Raw genomic sequence first — 14,416 nt, forward strand, 5'->3', positions numbered from 1 at the left:
TAGCTAGGACAAAATTTTTCCTTCAAGTGGTATCAGAGCCTAAGCCTAGTTTATGGTGGATCCTTTTGGGTTTTGTGATTTTTCATATTTTGTGATTTAAGTGTTGTAAATGTTACAAGCTTTGTTCTTGCTTTGAATATAAATTTTACTTGAAAATTTAGCATCTCAAATGTTGTAGATGTATTTCATTAAAGCATGAATAATGGAACTAAAAGTTGGTGCCAAGTGTTTTGGGATTTTCGGCCAAATCCAAAGGGTGATTTTTTGGGTTCATGTTAGGCTTGTTAAAATGGTTTTAAAGTGCTTTTTGGAACCCCTAAGTACCCTAGGATATTAACCCTCTTTTGAGTTGTGAAAATTTGAGTTTTTGGTGAAAGAAAACATCCATGGAGCTATTATGAGTTTTCATGTATGTTCTTCATATTTCTTGAAGTTCTTATCAAGAACAAAAGTTTTGAAGTTTTGATTCAAAAGTTTTATGTTTTACATAAAGTTTTGATTATTAGTTGATGGATGATGATTGTTGGTAAGAAATGATTAAATGGTTTTAATTATATCAAAGATATATTTTCTTTTCAAACCACCCCCACCATCTTTAATCTCACCCACCAAAATCCACTTACAAAATTCCTTTTATCAAAAATCTCTATAACAACTATCCTTGGCCGGCCACCCCTCTAGTGGGGTGCTTTTGTGCAATTAAATAAAGTTTTGATACTTTTGTGTATTTGTATTTTGGCCCAAAAGTTTGTGTTTTTGCAAAATGGCCCAAATAAAATGAGAACAAAAATTGTTTTGTCTCTTTAATGAGAATTGGATTTTCATTATATTTAGTTCCATTTAAATCAATTCTATGGATCCAAAAACCAATTGTTTAAAGTTGCTTTCTTAGTTAATTTAGTTAATTAAGAAAAGGGTGATTATGAACCAAAGGCCTCGATAATTGAGCTATGTGATTGGCCGATTTACATTATGAATGATTGGGTTTTAAGTAATGTAGATTTGAATGTAATTTGATTAATTCAAGTTGTTGTAAAGGGCATAAGCCCATTATTTGTTTTGTAAAAGGGCATAAGCCCTTCTTATTATTTCATGTATTCCTCTTTGTTTATATGTATGCAAATTGGAATAGTTGGGTCCAACGCCCAATAGGAAATAACGGTTTAATTGGATTAAACGCGTAACTAAAATCAACAACTATCTACCTTAAACCCAAGGTCCAACACAAGGCTCGTGTTGGATCAAATCAAACGGTTCATAATCATCCTAAAACCTAATATGACTATATAGTCCATATGAGGATGCAATGCGTTCGTTAGTAGTTCCATATAGTCTCGCTTATTTCAACGAAACAGTGGGAGTATTATATGCTACTAAATCATATTAACTTGGACCAATAGTTATGATAGGACCATGTTCTTTTAATATGATTAAAATGTTTTTGATGTAGCCCAAAACTACTCCCTCAACAAACGAATATTAAGTTGATAAACGAGAGATGTTTTGAACATTTCTTCGTAGGCCTTCCACCGTGGTGGGCTCCAATCGTTTGTGACTCATGCACCGGCTTCACCCTATAATGGGGAAGTACAAAGTATGGGCTTACATCCAGGAAGAGTCCATAAACATATGATGAGGTGAGTGTAGACAACGAGTATGACCAACATGATATAATTCTGAGGTTGTGCTTGAACCTCTACATAAACTAAGCATGGTGGGAATAACTTAACTAAGTGCAATGGTGCCAACATGATATAATTCTGAGGCATTCATTCTCTAAAGGCCAAACTAGATGGGTAATTACAAGAGTTGTAAATGACTAAAGTGTTATTCTCTCATCATTATTTTTGCTAACCAACATGATATAATTATGAGGTGGGCTTGGTAATGGTGAGTCTCCCATACCCCGCTAAGAGTTCAACATAACTCTCGGATTCTATTGAGGGATATGAAATTTGCCAAAAATAGTGGGTGGTACTATTTGATTCAAGACCCAATCAAGTAGTTAATCAACAATCTAATACGATTTCTGTTATGTTATGTAGTTAACGACATGCCTAAAATACTACCCACCATTATACTTGACAAAATGGCCCAAGACTTTTTCCTTGCATATCTCTCGGATGATTTCACTAAGTTTATTGTAAACTATAAAGTGAATAGATTCGATCATACTTTTAACGAGATGATTGACATGTACTGTAAATTTGAAAAATGTTTCAAAAAGGATAATGGGAGTGAGAATGCAAAAACAAGGAAAAGGTTACATAAGAAGAAGGCAAAGAAATCCAAAGGAACATGCTTTCATTGTGGAAAGGATGAACGTTGGAAGAAGAAATACAGGGTGCGCATTGCGAGCCTTATGACACGAACTTTTGAAGAGACTATTTCGGTCATAGAAAGTGCTTTTACAGTGAGCTCCAATTCCTGGATATTTGATTCAGGCGCTAGTCAACATATCTGTAATACGATGCAGGGACTAGTAGGGAGCAAGACACTACGCAATGGGGAGATGGTTGTGCGAGTTGGGAACGGCGCTAAAATCTCTGCAAAAGCAATAGGCACCTATATGCTTAACCTACCCTCTGGGGAAGTCCTGGAACTTAAAAATTGTTTATATTTTCCTTCATGTATAAAGAATTTGATTTCTATCTCTAAGCTTTTACGAGATGGGCACTCAGTATTGTTTGACAAAATGAGTTGCACTTTATACTTGAACGGTCATATTATCTCTCATGGTAATATGATAGAGGGACTTTTTCACCTAGAGACGAATAGTGGGATGCACTGTATTGAAAGCGGGAATACCTCAAAACCCAAAAGGGCTAGAGAAGAAGTTAACCAAGTTAGACTTTGGCATCTTAAACTTGGACATGTAAACCAGGATAAGATTCGCAAGATGTCGAAAGATGGATATCTTGGCCCATTAGGTAATGACCTCATGGGAACTTGTGAACCTTGTCTACTGGGGAAGATGACCAAATCTCCATTCACTGGGAAAGGAGAGCGTGCCACTGAAATTCTAGGGTTAATCCACACTGACGTATGTGGACCTATGTCTACTACGTCGAGAGGAGACTTCTCCTACTATATCACATTCACCGACGATCACTCTCGGTTTGGCTATTTGTATCTTATGAAGTACAAGTCAGAATCCTTTGAAAGGTTCAAAGAATTCAAGAATGAAGTTGAGAAGCAAACTGGGAAACAGATAAAGACCCTAAGATCGGATCGAGGGGGTGAATATCTGAGTAATGAGTTCCTAGATTATCTCAAAGAGTGTGGAATTGTATCACAGTGGACTCCACCAGGAACTCCTCAACATAACGGAGTTTCTGAGAGGAGAAACCGAACCTTGATGAACATGGTTCGTTCTATGATGAGTTCCGCTGATCTACCAATATCATTCTGGGGATATGCACTACACACAGCAGCTTATTTGCTGAATGCAGTGCCTTCTAAATCTGTTCCACAAACACCATATGAGATATGGTATGGAAAGAAGCCAAGTCTTAAACATCTTAAGATTTGGGGTTGTCCAGCATACGTTAAGAAACAAGATGCTGGAAAGCTTGAAGCGAGATCCGTTAAATGCTATTTTGTGGGGTATCCTAAACAAACCTATGGATAGGAATTCTATCACCCTGACGACCATAAAGTCTTTGTCGCCAGAACTGCTATATTCATGGAGGATGAATTAGTTCTTAAAGGAACTAGCAAGATAGAATTGAAGGAAATTAATGAGATTAATGATGAACCACAAACAAGCACTCGACAAGTTGACAACCCTGTTCCTGAACCCCTAGCTCCACGTAGATCTGAACGGGTTAATAAGCCACCTAGGAGGTATGGCTTAGATAAAGACTTTGGGGAATTGTACCTTCTAGGTGACAATGACACAAAGGAAGACCCTAGAGACTACATTGAGGCAATGTCCGACATTGACTCAAAGAGATGGCAAGAGGCCATGAAATCCGAGATGGATTCCATGTATCAAAATCAAGTCTGGACTCTTGTAGACCCTCCAGAAGGTATAGTACCTGTTGGAAACAAATGGATCTTCAAGAGGAAAATAGGCGTTGATGGGAACGTGGAGACTTATAAGGCTAGACTAGTAGCCAAAGGTTACAGGCAACGAGAAGGGATTGACTATGAAGAAACTTTCTCTCCTGTAGCCATGATTAAGTCCATTCGGATTTTGCTTGCTATAGCTGCATACCATGATTATGAAATCTGGCAAATGGATGTGAAGACAGCCTTTCTGAACGGCTACCTAGAGGAAGAGCTTTATATGGCTCAACCCGAAGGTTTCGTGTCCAAGTCTGAAAAGACTAAGGTATGCAAGCTTCAAAGGTCCATTTATGGACTTAAGCAAGCCTCCAGGAGCTGGAACATTCGTTTTGATACTGAAATCAAATCGTTTGGTTTTACTCAAAATGAAGACGACAATTGTGTTTATCAAAAAGTCGTTGGGGAAGCAGTTGTATTCCTAGTGTTATATGTAGACGACATATTACTATTCGGGAATGACACTGCAGTACTTTCTTCTGTAAAAGTGTGGTTGTCCAAAACCTTCCACATGAAAGATTTAGGAGATGCATCTTATGTACTTGGGATAAAGCTCTATCGTGATAGATCCAGAAAATTAATTGGATTATCCCAATCTATGTACATTGATAAGGTGCTAAGTAGGTTCCAGATGGAGCAATCTAAGAAAGGTATTCTTCCTGTAGGACATGGAATTCATCTTTCTAAGTCCATGGGACCTAAGACTCCTGAAGAGATACGGCATATGAATATGATTCCTTATGCTTCCGCCATAGGAAGTCTTATGTATGCCATGATATGCACAAGGCCTGATATCGCATATGCTGTGAGCATTACTAGTCGATATCAATCTAACCCAGGATCAGAACACTGGGCAGCTGTCAAGACGGTCCTTAAGTACTTAAGAAGAACTAAGGACATGTTCCTCGTTTATGGAGGAGCGACAGAGTTGCGAGTGGAAGGCTATACAGACGCAGATTTCCAATCTGACGTCGATGATAGAAGTTCCAACTCCGGATATGTATTCACTCTGAATGGTGGGGCTGTCAGCTGGAAAAGCAAGAAACAAAGTGTAATTGCTGATTCCACGACAGAGGCTGAATATGTCGCTGCAGCTGAAGCCGGCAAAGAAGCGTTCTGGATGAAGAAGTTCATCAATGAACTTGGAGTGGTTCCAACCATTACATCACCAGTAACTTTGTACTGTGATAATAGTGGGGCGATAGCTCAAGCCAAGGAACCCAGGGCACATCAAAAGAACAAGCATTTTGATAGGCGCTTTAATATCATTAGAAGATATACTGCCGAGGGGAAAGTTAACATCCTCAAAGTTGCTTCAGCCGATAACGTAGCAGATCCACTAACGAAGCCAATGTCTCAAATCCAACTTGACCGTCATATGGAAAAGATGGGTATTAGATACATGGGAAGATGGCTTTGAGTGCAAGTGGGAGATTGTTGGAAGTATGCCCACAAAGCCACTCATTTGATGTAATAGCTTTTTGGAATACTTATTGTGTTAAACTTTTATATGTTTAATAGAGGGAAAAAGCTTATTGTTAATCACTATTTATAGTATCTTGTGTTTAAGCAATAAGGGAATCCAAGGAATGTATTTGATCTAAGAGACAAGTGATTTAAGTTAGTTAAATTAACGAGACCTTTCTCTTATGTTCATTCCTAAAACGTTCCTAGCCATAGGATTGTCAATTGGGCATTGACAATCCGCTAAGGTTAGTATGTGTTATGTCGACTCAAGCGTGAGTATGAACTAGTCTCAAGTCATTTGGTGTTGGACACTAAGGCAAACACATAGGTGCTCGAAAGAGTAATCGAGTACACTGAACAACGATCAAACGAGAGTTCGAACATACATGTCATGTGAGAACTCAATAGTTGCAATATGCAAAGTAGTCCTTTGACCTGAGGCATCATTGATGTCTAATGGTTAGGTCCTTGATCTTTGATTATGTCAACGGCATTCCATTGGAGTGTCCACGGCATTGTTGGGGTCAAGCTATCTAGTCATGTAGGCATATGAATGCACAACAAGGGATCTCTAACCTTCCATGGTGGAAGGAGAATACTCTAAGATATGATTCGAGAGTCTTTGGCCAAAGCATATGAATATGACTAAGGAAGGTTGTTCCAAATCTTATTCAATTGAATCATATAGAGAAATATCACATTGGATAGTAGACATGAAACAAACTATCACTTAAACAATGTGATTAAGAGTATTGTATTAGAGAAGGACCGTATTGCATTGTAGTTGTAACTGGATAGGTTCTCCAACCACTTCTACTTAGCTTGGGTAACCATGACATGCTGCTAGGCGTCACCCATGGTTTGTGGAAGCCCTAAAGATTAGCAAATACTAATTTTAAGGGAGAATTGAAATGTGGTTTCAATTCACAATCGATCGTTAAGAGTAACATCGCCCACTACCTCGCTAATTGGAACCTAATGGATCGTACACCGAGTAAGGATATAAGTGAAGAAATTATATGAAATGGATAAGCAATTAAATGGTTTAATTGAAGAATGGTCAAGATTAATTAAATAGTTAATTAATTATACGAAACGTTCGTATTGGGCGTTTAAGTTAGTTTTGGGCTTCGGGGCACAAAAACGTTTTGGTCCACAAGGCCCATTATGTTTAAGTTGTATGACAACTAAAACAAAATGGGCAATTAAGCCCAATAACAACATATGGCCATAAGGGTGAGGGGTAGCAAACTTGTATTAATTACAAGTTTGCCACTCACATGAAATGAAGTGTAAAATCAACATTATAGCTTGGTTTTCACATTAGGGGTTTTCTAATAGAATTTGGGTGAAACCTATTCTCTCATTTTTCTACATAGAGGCCGGCCACCTTAGGGGAAGAACATCTAGCAATCTTTCTTCCCTAAGTCATCCATTTCATCTTCACACAACATCTTTGGTGTGGAGACTTAGAGACACCAAACTTTTGGTGTTTTGGAGAACAAATCCTCAAATCCTCAAAGAAGAAAAGGAGCACTAAAAGGGAGGAAATCACAAGGAAGATCCAAGGAGCAAGGAGGTGACTTGAAGGCCCTCCACTTGGGTGAATCCCTTGTGCAATCAAGGATGAGCTTCAAGGGTAAAGAATCTCTAAATTCTTATTCTCTTTAATATTGTTAAAGAGTCTTATGGTTCACCATATACTAGGCTTTGAAAGTCATGGGTTTTATGAATTGTTTTTGAATGCATGCCTACTTTAAAGTGTTATTAGTATGCCTATGTATTCAAATGTTCATGCATGTTCTTAGCTAGGACAAAATTTTTCCTTCAAGTGGTATCAGAGCCTAAGCCTAGTTTATGGTGGATCCTTTTGGGTTTTGTGATTTTTCATATTTTGTGATTTAAGTGTTGTAAATGTTACAAGCTTTGTTCTTGCTTTGAATATAAATTTTACTTGAAAATTTAGCATCTCAAATGTTGTAGATGTATTTCATTAAAGCATGAATAATGGAACTAAAAGTTGGTGCCAAGTGTTTTGGGATTTTCGGCCAAATCCAAAGGGTGATTTTTTGGGTTCATGTTAGGCTTGTTAAAATGGTTTTAAAGTGCTTTTTGGAACCCCTAAGTACCCTAGGATATTAACCCTCTTTTGAGTTGTGAAAATTTGAGTTTTTGGTGAAAGAAAACATCCATGGAGCTATTATGAGTTTTCATGTATGTTCTTCATATTTCTTGAAGTTCTTATCAAGAACAAAAGTTTTGAAGTTTTGATTCAAAAGTTTTATGTTTTACATAAAGTTTTGATTATTAGTTGATGGATGATGATTGTTGGTAAGAAATGATTAAATGGTTTTAATTATATCAAAGATATATTTTCTTTTCAAACCACCCCCACCATCTTTAATCTCACCCACCAAAATCCACTTACAAAATTCCTTTTATCAAAAATCTCTATAACAACTATCCTTGGCCGGCCACCCCTCTAGTGGGGTGCTTTTGTGCAATTAAATAAAGTTTTGATACTTTTGTGTATTTGTATTTTGGCCCAAAAGTTTGTGTTTTTGCAAAATGGCCCAAATAAAATGAGAACAAAAATTGTTTTGTCTCTTTAATGAGAATTGGATTTTCATTATATTTAGTTCCATTTAAATCAATTCTATGGATCCAAAAACCAATTGTTTAAAGTTGCTTTCTTAGTTAATTTAGTTAATTAAGAAAAGGGTGATTATGAACCAAAGGCCTCGATAATTGAGCTATGTGATTGGCCGATTTACATTATGAATGATTGGGTTTTAAGTAATGTAGATTTGAATGTAATTTGATTAATTCAAGTTGTTGTAAAGGGCATAAGCCCATTATTTGTTTTGTAAAAGGGCATAAGCCCTTCTTATTATTTCATGTATTCCTCTTTGTTTATATGTATGCAAATTGGAATAGTTGGGTCCAACGCCCAATAGGAAATAACGGTTTAATTGGATTAAACGCGTAACTAAAATCAACAACTATCTACCTTAAACCCAAGGTCCAACACAAGGCTCGTGTTGGATCAAATCAAACGGTTCATAATCATCCTAAAACCTAATATGACTATATAGTCCATATGAGGATGCAATGCGTTCGTTAGTAGTTCCATATAGTCTCGCTTATTTCAACGAAACAGTGGGAGTATTATATGCTACTAAATCATATTAACTTGGACCAATAGTTATGATAGGACCATGTTCTTTTAATATGATTAAAATGTTTTTGATGTAGCCCAAAACTACTCCCTCAACAAACGAATATTAAGTTGATAAACGAGAGATGTTTTGAACATTTCTTCGTAGGCCTTCCACCGTGGTGGGCTCCAATCGTTTGTGACTCATGCACCGGCTTCACCCTATAATGGGGAAGTACAAAGTATGGGCTTACATCCAGGAAGAGTCCATAAACATATGATGAGGTGAGTGTAGACAACGAGTATGACCAACATGATATAATTCTGAGGTTGTGCTTGAACCTCTACATAAACTAAGCATGGTGGGAATAACTTAACTAAGTGCAATGGTGCCAACATGATATAATTCTGAGGCATTCATTCTCTAAAGGCCAAACTAGATGGGTAATTACAAGAGTTGTAAATGACTAAAGTGTTATTCTCTCATCATTATTTTTGCTAACCAACATGATATAATTATGAGGTGGGCTTGGTAATGGTGAGTCTCCCATACCCCGCTAAGAGTTCAACATAACTCTCGGATTCTATTGAGGGATATGAAATTTGCCAAAAATAGTGGGTGGTACTATTTGATTCAAGACCCAATCAAGTAGTTAATCAACAATCTAATACGATTTCTGTTATGTTATGTAGTTAACGACATGCCTAAAATACTACCCACCATTATACTTGACAAAATGGCCCAAGACTTTTTCCTTGCATATCTCTCGGATGATTTCACTAAGTTTATTGTAAACTATAAAGTGAATAGATTCGATCATACTTTTAACGAGATGATTGACATGTACTGTAAATTTGAAAAATGTTTCAAAAAGGATAATGGGAGTGAGAATGCAAAAACAAGGAAAAGGTTACATAAGAAGAAGGCAAAGAAATCCAAAGGAACATGCTTTCATTGTGGAAAGGATGAACGTTGGAAGAAGAAATACAGGGTGCGCATTGCGAGCCTTATGACACGAACTTTTGAAGAGACTATTTCGGTCATAGAAAGTGCTTTTACAGTGAGCTCCAATTCCTGGATATTTGATTCAGGCGCTAGTCAACATATCTGTAATACGATGCAGGGACTAGTAGGGAGCAAGACACTACGCAATGGGGAGATGGTTGTGCGAGTTGGGAACGGCGCTAAAATCTCTGCAAAAGCAATAGGCACCTATATGCTTAACCTACCCTCTGGGGAAGTCCTGGAACTTAAAAATTGTTTATATTTTCCTTCATGTATAAAGAATTTGATTTCTATCTCTAAGCTTTTACGAGATGGGCACTCAGTATTGTTTGACAAAATGAGTTGCACTTTATACTTGAACGGTCATATTATCTCTCATGGTAATATGATAGAGGGACTTTTTCACCTAGAGACGAATAGTGGGATGCACTGTATTGAAAGCGGGAATACCTCAAAACCCAAAAGGGCTAGAGAAGAAGTTAACCAAGTTAGACTTTGGCATCTTAAACTTGGACATGTAAACCAGGATAAGATTCGCAAGATGTCGAAAGATGGATATCTTGGCCCATTAGGTAATGACCTCATGGGAACTTGTGAACCTTGTCTACTGGGGAAGATGACCAAATCTCCATTCACTGGGAAAGGAGAGCGTGCCACTGAAATTCTAGGGTTAATCCACACTGACGTATGTGGACCTATGTCTACTACGTCGAGAGGAGACTTCTCCTACTATATCACATTCACCGACGATCACTCTCGGTTTGGCTATTTGTATCTTATGAAGTACAAGTCAGAATCCTTTGAAAGGTTCAAAGAATTCAAGAATGAAGTTGAGAAGCAAACTGGGAAACAGATAAAGACCCTAAGATCGGATCGAGGGGGTGAATATCTGAGTAATGAGTTCCTAGATTATCTCAAAGAGTGTGGAATTGTATCACAGTGGACTCCACCAGGAACTCCTCAACATAACGGAGTTTCTGAGAGGAGAAACCGAACCTTGATGAACATGGTTCGTTCTATGATGAGTTCCGCTGATCTACCAATATCATTCTGGGGATATGCACTACACACAGCAGCTTATTTGCTGAATGCAGTGCCTTCTAAATCTGTTCCACAAACACCATATGAGATATGGTATGGAAAGAAGCCAAGTCTTAAACATCTTAAGATTTGGGGTTGTCCAGCATACGTTAAGAAACAAGATGCTGGAAAGCTTGAAGCGAGATCCGTTAAATGCTATTTTGTGGGGTATCCTAAACAAACCTATGGATAGGAATTCTATCACCCTGACGACCATAAAGTCTTTGTCGCCAGAACTGCTATATTCATGGAGGATGAATTAGTTCTTAAAGGAACTAGCAAGATAGAATTGAAGGAAATTAATGAGATTAATGATGAACCACAAACAAGCACTCGACAAGTTGACAACCCTGTTCCTGAACCCCTAGCTCCACGTAGATCTGAACGGGTTAATAAGCCACCTAGGAGGTATGGCTTAGATAAAGACTTTGGGGAATTGTACCTTCTAGGTGACAATGACACAAAGGAAGACCCTAGAGACTACATTGAGGCAATGTCCGACATTGACTCAAAGAGATGGCAAGAGGCCATGAAATCCGAGATGGATTCCATGTATCAAAATCAAGTCTGGACTCTTGTAGACCCTCCAGAAGGTATAGTACCTGTTGGAAACAAATGGATCTTCAAGAGGAAAATAGGCGTTGATGGGAACGTGGAGACTTATAAGGCTAGACTAGTAGCCAAAGGTTACAGGCAACGAGAAGGGATTGACTATGAAGAAACTTTCTCTCCTGTAGCCATGATTAAGTCCATTCGGATTTTGCTTGCTATAGCTGCATACCATGATTATGAAATCTGGCAAATGGATGTGAAGACAGCCTTTCTGAACGGCTACCTAGAGGAAGAGCTTTATATGGCTCAACCCGAAGGTTTCGTGTCCAAGTCTGAAAAGACTAAGGTATGCAAGCTTCAAAGGTCCATTTATGGACTTAAGCAAGCCTCCAGGAGCTGGAACATTCGTTTTGATACTGAAATCAAATCGTTTGGTTTTACTCAAAATGAAGACGACAATTGTGTTTATCAAAAAGTCGTTGGGGAAGCAGTTGTATTCCTAGTGTTATATGTAGACGACATATTACTATTCGGGAATGACACTGCAGTACTTTCTTCTGTAAAAGTGTGGTTGTCCAAAACCTTCCACATGAAAGATTTAGGAGATGCATCTTATGTACTTGGGATAAAGCTCTATCGTGATAGATCCAGAAAATTAATTGGATTATCCCAATCTATGTACATTGATAAGGTGCTAAGTAGGTTCCAGATGGAGCAATCTAAGAAAGGTATTCTTCCTGTAGGACATGGAATTCATCTTTCTAAGTCCATGGGACCTAAGACTCCTGAAGAGATACGGCATATGAATATGATTCCTTATGCTTCCGCCATAGGAAGTCTTATGTATGCCATGATATGCACAAGGCCTGATATCGCATATGCTGTGAGCATTACTAGTCGATATCAATCTAACCCAGGATCAGAACACTGGGCAGCTGTCAAGACGGTCCTTAAGTACTTAAGAAGAACTAAGGACATGTTCCTCGTTTATGGAGGAGCGACAGAGTTGCGAGTGGAAGGCTATACAGACGCAGATTTCCAATCTGACGTCGATGATAGAAGTTCCAACTCCGGATATGTATTCACTCTGAATGGTGGGGCTGTCAGCTGGAAAAGCAAGAAACAAAGTGTAATTGCTGATTCCACGACAGAGGCTGAATATGTCGCTGCAGCTGAAGCCGGCAAAGAAGCGTTCTGGATGAAGAAGTTCATCAATGAACTTGGAGTGGTTCCAACCATTACATCACCAGTAACTTTGTACTGTGATAATAGTGGGGCGATAGCTCAAGCCAAGGAACCCAGGGCACATCAAAAGAACAAGCATTTTGATAGGCGCTTTAATATCATTAGAAGATATGCTGCCGAGGGGAAAGTTAACATCCTCAAAGTTGCTTCAGCCGATAACGTAGCAGATCCACTAACGAAGCCAATGTCTCAAATCCAACTTGACCGTCATATGGAAAAGATGGGTATTAGATACATGGGAAGATGGCTTTGAGTGCAAGTGGGAGATTGTTGGAAGTATGCCCACAAAGCCACTCATTTGATGTAATAGCTTTTTGGAATACTTATTGTGTTAAACTTTTATATGTTTAATAGAGGGAAAAAGCTTATTGTTAATCACTATTTATAGTATCTTGTGTTTAAGCAATAAGGGAATCCAAGGAATGTATTTGATCTAAGAGACAAGTGATTTAAGTTAGTTAAATTAACGAGACCTTTCTCTTATGTTCATTCCTAAAACGTTCCTAGCCATAGGATTGTCAATTGGGCATTGACAATCCGCTAAGGTTAGTATGTGTTATGTCGACTCAAGCGTGAGTATGAACTAGTCTCAAGTCATTTGGTGTTGGACACTAAGGCAAACACATAGGTGCTCGAAAGAGTAATCGAGTACACTGAACAACGATCAAACGAGAGTTCGAACATACATGTCATGTGAGAACTCAATAGTTGCAATATGCAAAGTAGTCCTTTGACCTGAGGCATCATTGATGTCTAATGGTTAGGTCCTTGATCTTTGATTATGTCAACGGCATTCCATTGGAGTGTCCACGGCATTGTTGGGGTCAAGCTATCTAGTCATGTAGGCATATGAATGCACAACAAGGGATCTCTAACCTTCCATGGTGGAAGGAGAATACTCTAAGATATGATTCGAGAGTCTTTGGCCAAAGCATATGAATATGACTAAGGAAGGTTGTTCCAAATCTTATTCAATTGAATCATATAGAGAAATATCACATTGGATAGTAGACATGAAACAAACTATCACTTAAACAATGTGATTAAGAGTATTGTATTAGAGAAGGACCGTATTGCATTGTAGTTGTAACTGGATAGGTTCTCCAACCACTTCTACTTAGCTTGGGTAACCATGACATGCTGCTAGGCGTCACCCATGGTTTGTGGAAGCCCTAAAGATTAGCAAATACTAATTTTAAGGGAGAATTGAAATGTGGTTTCAATTCACAATCGATCGTTAAGAGTAACATCGCCCACTACCTCGCTAATTGGAACCTAATGGATCGTACACCGAGTAAGGATATAAGTGAAGAAATTATATGAAATGGATAAGCAATTAAATGGTTTAATTGAAGAATGGTCAAGATTAATTAAATAGTTAATTAATTATACGAAACGTTCGTATTGGGCGTTTAAGTTAGTTTTGGGCTTCGGGGCACAAAAACGTTTTGGTCCACAAGGCCCATTATGTTTAAGTTGTATGACAACTAAAACAAAATGGGCAATTAAGCCCAATAACAACATATGGCCATAAGGGTGAGGGGTAGCAAACTTGTATTAATTACAAGTTTGCCACTCACATGAAATGAAGTGTAAAATCAACATTATAGCTTGGTTTTCACATTAGGGGTTTTCTAATAGAATTTGGGTGAAACCTATTCTCTCATTTTTCTACATAGAGGCCGGCCACCTTAGGGGAAGAACATCTAGCAATCTTTCTTCCCTAAGTCATCCATTTCATCTTCACACAACATCTTTGGTGTGGAGACTTAGAGACACCAAACTTTTGGTGTTTTGGAGAACAAATCCTCAAATCCTCAAAGAAGAAAAGGAGCACTAAA

This window comes from Pyrus communis, chromosome 9 (genome assembly GCF_041283825.1).
Source record: "Pyrus communis isolate YQ-2024b chromosome 9, ASM4128382v1, whole genome shotgun sequence".
NCBI lineage: Eukaryota > Viridiplantae > Streptophyta > Magnoliopsida > Rosales > Rosaceae > Pyrus > Pyrus communis.